We start from the raw sequence: 13,663 nt of genomic DNA on the forward strand, positions 1-13,663 counted from the left end.
GTCTCTGTCAGCTACGCTTCAGTTGATGCAATGTGCTATCATTCATTGTGGTCCTTCAAATCAGCCTGCAGCCTACGCTGGCTGTGTGAGCCTACTCATGCCATCCACCCTGCCCCCTCCTCTGCTGCTAACCATCTGTCTGTGTTATGTTATATTTTGCAGAACTTGAGGCCAACCTCGCGATGCAGAAGAAGATTCAGATGAGGACGAGCCTGAAGAGGGGAACATCTCCCAATCTCACCCTCCAGACCGAGAGCAAGGGAGTGAAGGGGAGTGGAAGGGGGAGGGGATGGAGATGGATGAAGCCCCCATTGTTTTACAGACATTGGAGGAGGTGCCAGCCCCTTCTATGACTAGTGGTTTGAGTGTTGGTAGGACATTCCGTGGTTTCCTACTGTTATGTATGCAAACATTATAACTGTGTAAGCCTTGCCACCAGAGAGCGCACCTGTTGGAGACCCAAGAATCACCTGCACACCTCATGCAAGTGAGTATAAAAGGATGTCTGTCATGCTGCTTTGGCACTCTGGAGTTTTATTAAAGAGACTAAGGTCACATCAGTTTAAGCTCACACTACTCAGTCTTGTGGAGTTATTCTAAACATAACAATTGGCGACAAGTAACAGATCACCAACTTTCACGTGGTTATGGTGCTGTTGGTATTCTTGAGCGATTTGTAGAGGGTGCTGATTGGGAAGCCTTCGTTGAATGCCTCGACCAGTACTCCGTGGCCAACGAGCAGGATGCGGACGATATAGCGATCAAGCGCAGGGCAATTCTCCTCACCGTTTGTGTGTCTACAACATATGGCCTCATCAAGCATCTGCTAGCACCGACGAAACCAAAGGAAAAGACATATGCAGAGTTGTGTACGCTGGTTCAGGAACACCTCAAGCCAAAGGAGAGCATCTTAATGGCCAGGTATCGCTTCTATAGGGCCAGGACGTGGCGAGTTATCTCGCCGACCTAAGACGCCTTGCAAGATCTTGCAATTTTGCTGGACATTTTGGGGAAATGCTGCGGGACTTTTTCGTGCTTCGAATCGGCCACGGGGTCATTCTTCGCAAGCTGCTGTCTGCCGAATCCGCAGACCTGAACAAGGCCATCACGATAGCCCAGGCTTTCATGTCCATGAATGATAATACTAAACTGATATCTTCTCAGCAACGAAGCTCACCGGCAAGTACTGTGCATAAAATAATGCCGTTAGCAGGCAGAACTGCACATGGCAGGGCCTACACATCTGCAGCTGCAAGACCTAGGATGACTCAGAGTCCGCCACGGGGCGTGAATGCGAATCCATTAACACCATGTTGGCGCTGCGGGGGTAATCATAGAGCCCATCAATGTCGATTCAAGCACTACGTGTGCAAAGGCTGTGAAACAATGGGGCACCTCCAGCGAATGTGCAAACGTGCTGTGACTCACCACGTGGCAGAGTCGGCAGAAGATGGTCGATCCAAAGCGGATCACGCAGAACGAATAAGAGGCAACTCAACCCGAGGCCAAAGAAGAAGTGTATGGGGTACACACCTTCACCACCAAGAGCCCTCCTATAATGCTGAAAGTCAAATTAAATGGCATTCCAGTTTCCATGGTGTTAAACACGGGGGCGAGTCAGTCAATCATGAGCCAGAAGGCTTTTGAGAAACTGTGGGGCAACAAGGCACAAAGGCCCAAACTGAGCCCGGTTTATACAAAGCTGAGCACTTACACCAAAGAGCTCATACCAGTCATTGGCAGTGCAGCAGTGAAGGTATCGTACGATGGAGCTGTGCATGACTTATCACTGTAGATTGTACCAGGCGATGGCCCAACGCTGTTCGGCAGAAGCTGGCTCGAAAGATTCAATGGAACTGGGATGACATCACAGCACTGTCTTCGGTGAATGATGCCTCGTGCGCTCAAGTGCTGAGCAAATTTCTGTCGCTATTTGAACCAGGCATCGGCAACTTCACAGACGCCAAGGTGCAGATCCAACTAGTCCCTGACGCAAGGCCCGTTCATCACAAGACTCAAGCGGTTCCATATATGATGAGGAAGAAAGTAGAGATCGAACTGGACAGACTTCAATGAGAGGGAATCATATCGCCAGTTGAGTTCAACGAGTAGGCCAGTCCAATTGTTCCGGTGTTGAAAAGCAATGGCACGGTCAGAATCTGCGGAGACGACAAGGTAACGATCAACTGAGTCTCGTTACAAGACCAGTATCCACTACCCAAGGTGGATGACCTGTTCGCAACGGTAGCAGGGGGGAAGTCGTTCACCAAGTTGGACCTAACCTCCGCTTACATGACACAGGAGCTGGCTAAATCTTCGAAAAGATTGACGTGCATCAACACGCACAAAGGACTGTTTATAAACCACAGATACCCTTTTGGGATTCACTCGCTGCTGCCATATTCCAGAGGGACATGGAGAGTCTGCTGAAATCGGTTCCGTGCACCGTTATGTTTCAAGATGACATCCCGATCACCGGTCATGATACCATCGAACACCTGCACAACCTGGAAGAGGTTCTAAGTCGACTCGACTCAGGCTGAAATGCTCCAAATGTGTTTTCCTGGTGCCAGAGGTCAAATTTTTGGGGAGAAAGATTGCGGCACATGGCATCAGACCCACGGACTCAAAGACGGAGGCCATCAAGAATGCACCCAGACCACAGAATGTGACAGAGCTGCGTTCGTTCCAGCGACTCCTCAACTATTTTGGTAACTTTCTACCCGGGTTGAGCACTTTGCTGGAATCATTGCACATATTGCTACGTAAGGGTGATGACTGGGTTTGGGATAAATCTCAAGAGACAGCCTTTGAGAAGGCCAGAGATGTGCTATGTTCTAACAAGTTACTTGTATTGTATGACCCGTGTAAATGTTTAGTGCTAGCTTGTGATGCATCTTCGCACGGGGTCGGGTCTGTGTCACAGCAAACCAATGTATCAGGCAAACTGCAACCGGTTGCATATACAGCTAGACGTCTATCTAAGACTGAAAGAGCCTACAGTATGGTCGAGAAAGAGGCATTAGCATGCGTATACGGGGTTAAGAAAATGCACCCGTACCTATTTGGACTCCGGTTTGAGCTTTAAACCGATCACAAACCGTTCATTTCGCTGTTTTCAGAAAGCAAAGGTATAAACACCAATGCTTCATCCCGTATCCAAAGATGGGTACTAACATTGTCCGCTTATGACTATGTAATCCGCCACAGACCAGGCATGGAGGACTGTGCTGATGTCCTCAGTCGGCTACCATTGCCCACCACCGGGGTGGAAATGGCGCAACCCACAGACTTGCTTCTGGTCATGGATGTTTTTGAGAGTGAGGGGTCACCCGTCATGGCTCGCCAGATCAGGACCTGGACTTGTCTGGACTCTGTGCTATCACTAATAAAAAGTTGCGTCCTCAAATGGGAGCTGGTCGGCTGTTCCCGGGGAAATGCAAAATGAAATTAACCTGTTTCACCGACGTAAAGATGAAATGTCCATCCAGTCGGATTGTCTCTTATGGGGTAATTGCGTGGTTTTGCCAAAAAAAGGCAGGGAAACGTTTATACGTGACCTACACAGTATCAAACCAGGTCATGATGAAGGCTATCGCCAGGTCATACGTTTGGTGGCCCGGCATTGACTCGGATTTGGAGTCATGCGTACACCAATGTAACACTTGCTCACAGTTGAGCAATGCACCAAGGGAGGCTCCACTGAGTCTGTGGTCATGGCCCTCCAAACCGTGGTCCAGGATCCACGTAGATTTCGCTGGCCCCTTTCTAGGAAAGGTGTTCTTAGTAGTAGTGGACGCTTACTCTAAATGGATTGAATGTGTAATCATGTCATTGTGCACATTCACTGCCACCATTGAAAGCCTCCGGGCCACGTTCACCACCCATGGCTTGCCCAACGTCCTTGTCAATGTCAATGGACCGTGTTTCACCAGCTCGGAATTCAACGTGTTTATGACTCGCAATGGCAGTAAGTATGTCAGGTCTGCCCCGTTTAAGCCCGCATCCAATGGTCAAGCCGAACGGGCAATCCAAACTATCAAGCAGAGCTTGAAACGCATGACAGATGGCTCCCTGCAGACCCGTTTATCTCTCGTTCTGCTCAGCTACCGGACGCGACCCCACTCGCTTACTGGGGTTTCCCCGGCGGAACCGTTAATGAAGAGAGCACTGAAAACCAGGCTCTCCTTAGTCCACCCGGATCTTGATGATCATGTGGAAACCCGGCGTCACTGACAAAACATGTACCACGATCACGCGGCTGTATTGCGTGACATTGATGTAAACGACCCTGTGTTTGTCCTTAATTAAGGTCATGGTCCCAAATGGGTTGCTGGCACTGTCTTGGCCACGAAGAGGAATAGAGTGTTTGTTGTCAAACTAACCAAACTGCGATTCACTGACAACCAGGAACAACTTGAAGAGGACATCACCATCATCGATCCACCAACACACACACCCAACCAGCAATTGACCGCACCGTCAATCAAGAGGATGAACCCACCATGCCCAACAGTCCGGTCAGACCAGCCGCGCTGCAGTGCAGCAATGGCTCGATCAGCTCACCCATGCCAGGGTTCGAGCTCAGGTGTTTAACCAGGGAGCGAAGGGCCCCGGACCGCCTCAACTTGTAAAAAGCTTGTATCAAAGACCTTGGGGGGGGGGGGGGGGGGGAGTGATGTTACGTATGTAAACATTAGAACTGTGTAAGACTTGCCACCAGAGGGCGCACCTGTTGGAGACCCAAGGGTCACCTGCACACCTCATGCAAGCGAGTACAAAAGGTTGTCTGCCATGCTGCTTTGGCACTCTGGAGCTTTATTAAAGAGACTAAGGTCACATCAGTTTAAGCTCACACTACTCAGTCTTGTGGAGTTATTCTAAACATAACACCTACCTTCCGAGGCTGCAGGTCCGAGTGGTGTGGTGCAGCGAGGCACACCCAGTGCCCCACCGTCCGAGGCTGTGGGTCGCAGTGGTGTGGTGCAGCGAGGCACATCCAGTGCCCCACCGTCCGAGGCTATGGGTCGCAGTGGTGTGGTGCAGTGAGGCACACCCAGGGTGAGCAGAGGAAGGAGAGCTCTACAGCGCTCTCCTGAGGTGCAGGATCTAAGAGATGTGATTCAGATAATGGCAATGAGTGTAGAGACCATTGACCTTACGTGATCACTCCTAGACACCATCAGTGGGGTGGGTGATGAGATAGTGGGACTGTCGAGAGAAGTAACAGCAATCTCACGAGAAATAGGAACGATGTCCGGGACCATGAGTGAGGGAATATCTCAGTCAGCTGAAACCATGTCCGTGACCATGAGGGAGGGAATGTCACAGGTAGGTGATGCGCAGTTCGTGAACATCAGGGAGGGAATGTCACAGGTAGTGCAAACACTATCAGTGAACAGTGTAGGTAGTTGAGACACTTTTGCTCAACATGAGGGAGAGAATGTTTCAGGTCCTTGAGACACTGTCAGGGCGCATGAGGGATGGCATGTTGGAGTTAGCTGCTGCAATAAGGGAACACGCCCAGACTCTGTGCCTATTGATAGAATCAACTGCCACACCCACTTCAATCCCCACACCAGCCTCTGAAGAGCCCCAAGGCAGGCCCTCCATATTGCAGCCTGGGCCCTCCACATTGCCACCTGCTGCCCCCCACCCCCCTCAACAGCCACGCAGTACCCGAGATCTTAGAAAGAATAAGCTTGGTACCAACCCCAGAAACACTGTGCCACCACCTGCGGGCAGGGGTGGTGGAGTCACCAAGAACAAGCACGGTGGGCGATCTTAGAATAAGGTGGAGGAGAGATGGATACAGCCTTTCTTTGCTGCTGCTGTTGTTATTATTATTGTTACTGTTTTAACTGTTGTTCTCAAATTCAAAGATTTTTGTAAGTTATGTAAATTTACAAGTTTAAAAGTTAGTAAGTGATCTTAGAGTTTATAAGTGATCTTAGAGTTTGTAAGTAAACTTAAAGTTTGTAAATGATCGTAACTGAAAACTTTAAAGTTTAACAAGAATAATTTTATTAAAGTTAAGTACAAAGAACTGTTTGTTAAACTTTTGAATAAAATATATTTTACATTAAATCTGAATCATTTTCATTATTTGTTCGATTATTAACACAACTTTTGGAACTCAAGAAGAATCATTTCCATTATTTGTTCCATTATTAACACAACTTTTGAAATAAACAAGAATCATTTCCATCATTTGTTCCATTAACACAACACAACATTACGGAACAGATCCAAACGGTAAACATGGTCCATATGGAATAATTGTCGCTGAGCCTTCAGGCAACAAAGCGTTCACGGATGAGCTGCTGGTGCAAGGCTCGAGCAATCGTTAAAGGGGCACGATGGCCCGCCGTCCTCCGCTGTCATGGTTCGGTTTCAGGCACTTGCATGCCTTCCTCGTCCTCATCCTCCTGCTTGTCATAAGAACATAAGAACATAAGAAATCTATCTGTGACTTGAATACATTCAATGAGCTAGCCTCAACTGCTTCCTTGGGCAGAGAATTCCACAGATTCACAACCCTCTGGGAAAAGAAATTCCTTTTCAACTCGGTTTTAAGTTGGCTCCCCCGTATTTTGAGGCTGTGCCTCCTAGTTCTAGTCTCCCCGACCAGTGGAAACAACCTCTCTGCCTCTATCTTGTCTATCCCTTTCATGATTTTAAATGTTTCTATAAGATCACCCCTCATCCTTCTGAACTCCAATGAGTAAAGACCCAGTCTACTCTATCATCATAAGGTAACCCCCTCATCTCCGGAATCAACCCAGTGAATCGTCTCTGTACCCCCTCCAAAGCTAGTATATCCTTCCTTAAGTAAGGTGACCAAAACTGCACGCAGTACTCCAGGTGCGGCCTCACCAATACCCTATACAGTTGCAGAAGGACCTCCCTGCTTTTGTACTCCATCCCTCTCGTAATGAAGGCCAACATTCCATTCGCCTTCCTGATTACCTGCTGCACCTGCAAACTAACTTTTTGGGATTCATGCACAAGGACCCCCAGGTCCCTCTGCACCGCAGCATGTTGTAATTTCTCCCCATTCAAATAGTATTCCCTTTTACTGTTTTTTTTCCCAAGGTGGATGACCTCACACTTTCCGACATTGTATTCCATCTGCCAAACCTTAGCCCATTCGCTTAACCTATCTAAATCTCTTTGCAGCCTCTCTGTGTCCTCTACACAACCCGCTTTCCCACTAATCTTTGTGTCAGCTGCAAATTTTGTTACACTACACTCTGTCCCCTCTTCCAGGTCATCTATGTATATTGTAAACAGTTGTGGTCCCAGCACCGATTCCTGTAGCATACCACTAACCACCGATTTCCAAACCGAAAAGGACCCATTTATCCTGACTCTCTGCTTTCTGTTCGCCAGCCAATTCTCTATCCATGCTAATACATTTCCACTGACCCCGCGTACCTTTATCTTCTGCAGTAACCTTTTGTGTGGCACCTTATCGAATGCCTTTTGAAAATCTAAATACACCACATCCATCGGTACACCTCTATCCACCATGCTCGTTATATCCTCAAAGAATTCCAGTAAATTAGTTAAACATGATTTCCCCTTCATGAATCCATGCTGCGTCTGTTTGATTGCACTTTTCCTATCTAGATGTCCCGCTATTTCTTCCTTAATGATAGTTTCAAGCATTTTCCCCACTACAGATGTTAAACTAACCGGCCTATAGTTACCTGCCTTTTGTCTGCCCCCTTTTTTAAACAGAGGCGTTACATTAGCTGTTTTCCAATCTGCTGGTACCTCCTCAGAGTCCAGAGAATTTTGGTAGATTATAACGAATGCATCTGCTATAACTTCCGCCATCTCTTTTAATACCCTGGGATGCATTTCATCAGGACCAGGGGACTTGTCTACCTTGAGTCCCATTAGCCTGTCCAGCACTACCCCACTAGTGATAGTGATTGTCTCCAGGTCCTCCCTTCCCACATTCCTGTGACCAGCAATTTCTGGCATGGTTTCTGTGTCTTCCACTGTGAAGACCGAAGCAAAATAATTGTTTAAGGTCTCAGCCATTTCCACATTTCCCATTATTAAATCCCCCTTCTCATCTTCTAAGGGACCAACATTTACTTTAGTCACTCTTTTCCATTTTATATATCTGTAAAAGCTTTTACTATCCGTTTTTATGTTATGTCATCTATATCTTCCTCATCATTACCATCAGCCACTCTCACCGCAGGCGGTTCTTTTTCTCCCAGCTGCTGCTGCCTCATGATGGCTAAGTTATGCAGCATGCAGCACACAACAGTGAACTGACCGACAATCTCAGGGGAGTATAGCACGTAGCCTCCGGAATGGTCCAGGCATCGGAAACGCTGTTTCAAAATGCCAATGGTCCTCTCTATTATGCTGCGCATCACAATGCGCAATATGTATTCCCAGTCAGCTTCCGTCCGGGTTACTTGTAGAGGCGTCATGAGCCAGGTGGCGAGGTCATACCCTTTGTCTCCCAGTGGCCAGCTCCGCCCTTCTGGCTGCTGCTGAAATATGGCAGATGTAACGCTGTCGCATAGTATGAACGCATCATGGGTGCTCCCAGGGTATCTTACATCGACTGACATGATATGATGTATGTCGTCACACTCGAGCTGTACATTAATGGAGTGGCAGCCTTTTTTCTTCCTGTATATCTCAAAATCCTCCAAAGCTTCTCGCAAGGCGATGTGGGTACAATCAATGCAGCCCTGTACCTTTGGGAAGCCAGCAATCCTGGAGAAGCCCACAGCCCACGCATTGCTTGGGCGGACATGGGGAACTTTATGCAGTCATTCCTCTGTGCTTATACTGCAGCTGTCACCTGCCGAATGCAGACATGTGTTGCATGTTGAGAGATGGTGCACACATCCTCAGTTGTAACTTGAAACGATTGGAGGCATAGAATGAAAGTGCAGCTGTAACCTTCACTTTAACTGATATAGCAGTCCTCCTGATGCTTCTAGGTTGCAGGTCTGCTTTCACCAACTCACAGATCTCAGTTACAACTTCTTTGCGGAAATGCAGCCTTCTGACAGTCTGAATCACTCTGTTGCAGGTACGAAAGCCTGTCTCGATATACCCAACGTGGGTAAGGCCTCCTGCCCAGCACCCTACAGGCTTTGATGTTCCTCATGCGATGACGTTGAATCAATTGTCTCCTACATAGCACCCATCATGCAGAAGGCTCGCACAAGATATGGCATTGACATTATAGTCCCCATAGTTACATTTTACCTTTGCAAGAAGCTGAAAATGGCAGGCAGGCAGGTCAGGTTCTTTGTTCTTGTTGTATATGCAATAACTCAACAGACTGAATACTTCAAACTCCGAACAGGTACAAACCTGGCTCTACTTTATTAGGGCCCAAAGTGATTACATTACAAGATGGCTGGCCTTTTATACCTAGGCCGCATACATGTGTGCACAGCCCAATGACGATCGACAGTGGCGCCACCTTGTGGCTAGTAAACCCAAGCATACATACATGACAATATCCCCCTTTAAGATTTTAGCAACGGTCTTTTTACAAATTGAGATGGTCCGGGGCTTTCTGCTCCTGAGTTGAACGTCTCAGTTCAACTCCAGCCTTGGGCGAGCGTTCTGAGTCTGTTATGACTGTTGTCTGTGTAGCCGATCTGACGGGAGTGGCAATGACCACGTCAAGGATTGAAAGTCCAGATTCATTGACCATGTCAGTGACTGAAAGTCCAGATTCATTGATGACAGCGGAGTCCTCTGATCACTGAGGGTAGGTTGGTTGGTCACTGATTGTGTCTTCCTCAGACTGTTCCGGTTTATCCGTGTGCCACAGCTTTATCTGATCGACATGTTTCCTGCATGTCTGCCCATTCTTGAGCTTAACGATAAACACTCTGTTACCCTCCTTGGCCGTAACAGTACCGGCAATCCATTTGGGACCTTGACCATTATTCAGTACATACACAGGATCGTTGATAGAAATGTCGCGTGACACAGTAGAGCGATCATGATATCCTTGCTGACTTTGACGTCTGTATTTGACATGATTATTCAAGTCAGGGTGACAAGAGAGAGCCTGGTCTTGAGACCTCTCTTCATCAATAGTTCAGCAGGGGAGACCCCGGTAAGCGTATGGGGTCTTGTCCTGTAACTAAGCAATATAGAAACATAGAAACATAGAAAATAGGTGCAGGAGTAGGCCATTCGGCCCTTCGAGCCTGCACCACCATTCAATAGATCATGGCTGATCATTCACCTCAGTACCCCTTTCCTGCTTGCTGTGTAAACAAAAAATAAGTGTTTCCTCATGTCCCCTGCTAGCTCTTATCTTAAATCTCTGTACTCTGGTTACCAACCCTTCTTCCACTGCAAACAATGTTTCTTTATTTACTCTCATTCATGATTTTGAGCACCTCTGTCAAATCTCCTTGTAACCTTCTCTACTCTAAGGAGACCACCACCAGCTTCCAGTCACTCCACATAATTGAAGTGCCTCATTCCTGGTACCATTTAGTAAATCTCTTCTGCACCCTCTCCAAGGTCTTGACATCCTTCCTCAAGTGCAGTGCCCAGACTGGAACACACTGCACCAGCTGAGGCCGAGCCAGTGTTTTATAAAGGTTTAGCATAACTTCTTTGCTTTTGTACTCTCTTCCTCTGATAATAAAGCAAGGGTCCCATCAGCTTTTTTTTTTAAACAACCCTCTCAGTTTGTCCTGCCACCTTCAACGATGTGTACATACACTCCCAGGCCTCTGCTCGAGCACTCACCTTTAAAATTGTACCATTTAGTTTATATTGTCTCTCCTCATTCTTCCAACTAAAATGCATCACCTCATACTTCTGTTAAATTTAATCTGCCATGTTACATATTAGATATTTCATCGTAAATCATACACAAATTTAAATCCTAGGTCAAAATGCTTTAACCACTCAAAATTCAATACTGTAAACCATAATTATTTAAGCAAATACATTTTATACAGTAAAATAGCCCTTTTTATTTTACCATGCCAATGATTGGGAGTTCTATTGTTGCACCCATTGTGAACATCTTTTCTGTAGCAAGCTTTTACTTTTTTTCCCCTTATCCCCTGAGTTGCCAGCCGATCCCATTTCCTCTCAATGATATCGACCAGGGACACCACTTTGTGCGGGAGAAATCGATCGGCCTTTCCTTCCCCTTGTCCTTAGAATTCCTCTCACACTTCCCTCTCAGCCATGTTTTGCAGGCGGTTTTAATGGTCAAAATTGCAGAGAGATCCAGCCAGCACGATCCGATCACAAAGGGGTGATCCAGACCAGGAAGTTACTTTTTTCGTACAAGCCCAGAGAGTTTTTAGCGCAGACTTGAAACTCTGCCCCTGCACCGCCCCCCCGCTTTCCCACTAATCTTTGTGTCATCTGCAAATTTTGATGCTCTACACTCTGTCCCCTCTTCTAGGTCATCTATGTATATTGTAAAGAGTTGTGGTCCCAGCACTGATCCCTGTGGCACACCACTAACCACTGATTTCCAACCGGAAAAGGACCCATTTATCCCGACTCTCTGCTTTCTGTTTGTCAGCCAATTCTCTATCCATGCTAATACATTTCCTCTGACTCCGCGTACCTTTATCTTCTGCAGTAACCTTTTGTGTGGCACCTTATCGAATGCCTTTTGAAAATCTAAATATACCACATCCATCGGTACACCTCTATCCACCATGCTCGTTATATCCTCAAAGAATTCCAGTAAGTTAGTTAAACATGATTTCCCTTTCATGAATCTATGCTGCATCTGCTTGATTGCACTATTCCTATCTAGATGTCCCGCTATTTCTTCCTTCATGATAGTTTCAAGCATTTTCCCTACGACAGATGTTAAACTAACCGGCTGATAGTTACTTGACAAGCAAGTCTGCAGTGAACCTTGTGTTACACGTTTCATACTCTGCTTGATGGTTTGGACAACACACTCTGCTTGTCCATTGGATGCGGGTTTGAATGGTGCTGACCTCACATGTTTGATACTATTGAGTTTCATGAACTCCTGAAACTCCATATTGGTGAAGCAAGATCCGTTGTCACTTACAACGATGTCAGGCAGACCATGCGTAGCAAACATGACATGAAGGCTCTCAATGGTAGCTGTGGATGTGCTAAATGACATGATTGTACACTCTATCTGTTATATATGTGAACTTGTATTTACTCAGTACAGCCACCAGAGGGCTCATCCCCTGGAGTCCCAAGGGATCCCATAATCCCTTGGGAGCACAGGTAATTAAGGAGGTCTCACATGTTGGAGAGGCACTCTGGAGACCTGCAATAAAAGACTAGGGTCACACTTTACTTGGAGCTCACAGTGTTCAGTCTGACACTTTCTCCATACATAACAACTGGCGATGAGATACAGATAGCGAACCCAAAGATGCAGAGAACAGTGGGCATCCTGGAGAAATTCTCAGAGGGAGGTGATCGGGAAACTTTTGTGGAGCGATTCAACCAATACTTTGTAGCCAACGAGCTAGTTGGGGAAGAGAACGCTGCCAAACGAAGAACGTATGGCCTCATGAAGAATCTGCTCACTCCAGCGAAACCCACGGAGAAATCGTACGACGATTTGTGCACACTGGTCCGAGAGCTTTTGAACCCGAAGGAAAGCATTCTGATGGTGAGGTACCGGTTCTACACCTACAAAAGGTCTGAAGGTCAGGAAGTGGCGAGTTATGTTGCCGAGTTAAGACACCTTGCAGGACATTGCGAATTTGAAGGACATTTGGAGCATATGCTCAGAGACTTTTTCGTACTTGGCATTGGCCATGAAACCATACTTCGCAAACTTTTGCATGTAGAGACCTCAACCTTGAGTAAGGCCATAGCGATAGCCCAGGCGTTCATTGCCACCAGTGACAATACGACGCAAATCTCCCAGCACACAAGTGCTGCTACAAGTACTGTGAACAAAGTGATATTGTTTTCGAATCGTAATGTACAGGGCAAGTTACACATACCTGCAGCAGCATGTCCGCAGATGTCTCAGAGTCCACCATCAAGGGTGATGAATGCAAGGTCATTAACACCTTGTTGGCGCTGCAGGGGTGATCATCGTTTACTTTCATGCCGGTTGAAAGGGTACGTTTGCAAGCGCTGTGGAACAATGGGACACCTCCAACGAGTGTGAGGCGAGCTGCTTATCCTGTTAAACCTGCAAACCATCATGTTGCAGAGGACGACAGATCCACAGAGGATCACGACGAACCAGAGTCTCAGACTGAGGAGGCAGAGGTACATGTGGTGCACATATTCACCACGAATTGTCCCCCGATAATGCTGAATGTTGAACTAAATGGACTCCCGGTGTCAATGGAGCTGGACATGGGCGCGAACCAGTCCATCATGGGCAAAAAGACTTTCGAAAGACTGTGGTGCAACAAGGCCTCAAGGCCAGTCTTAACTCCAGTTCGCACAAAATTAAAAACTTACACAAGAGAACTGATTCCTGTAATCGGCAGTGCTACTGTAAAGATCTCCTACGATGGAACGGTGCACAAGCTACCACTTTCGGTGGTACTGGGCGATGGTCCCATGCTGCTCAACAGGAGCTGGCTGGGAAAGATACGCTGGAACTGGGACGACATCTGAGCGCTATCGCCCGCTGACGACACTTCGTGTGCGCAAGTCTTAA

This window comes from Pristiophorus japonicus, chromosome 6 (genome assembly GCF_044704955.1).
Source record: "Pristiophorus japonicus isolate sPriJap1 chromosome 6, sPriJap1.hap1, whole genome shotgun sequence".
Lineage (NCBI taxonomy): Eukaryota > Metazoa > Chordata > Chondrichthyes > Pristiophoridae > Pristiophorus > Pristiophorus japonicus.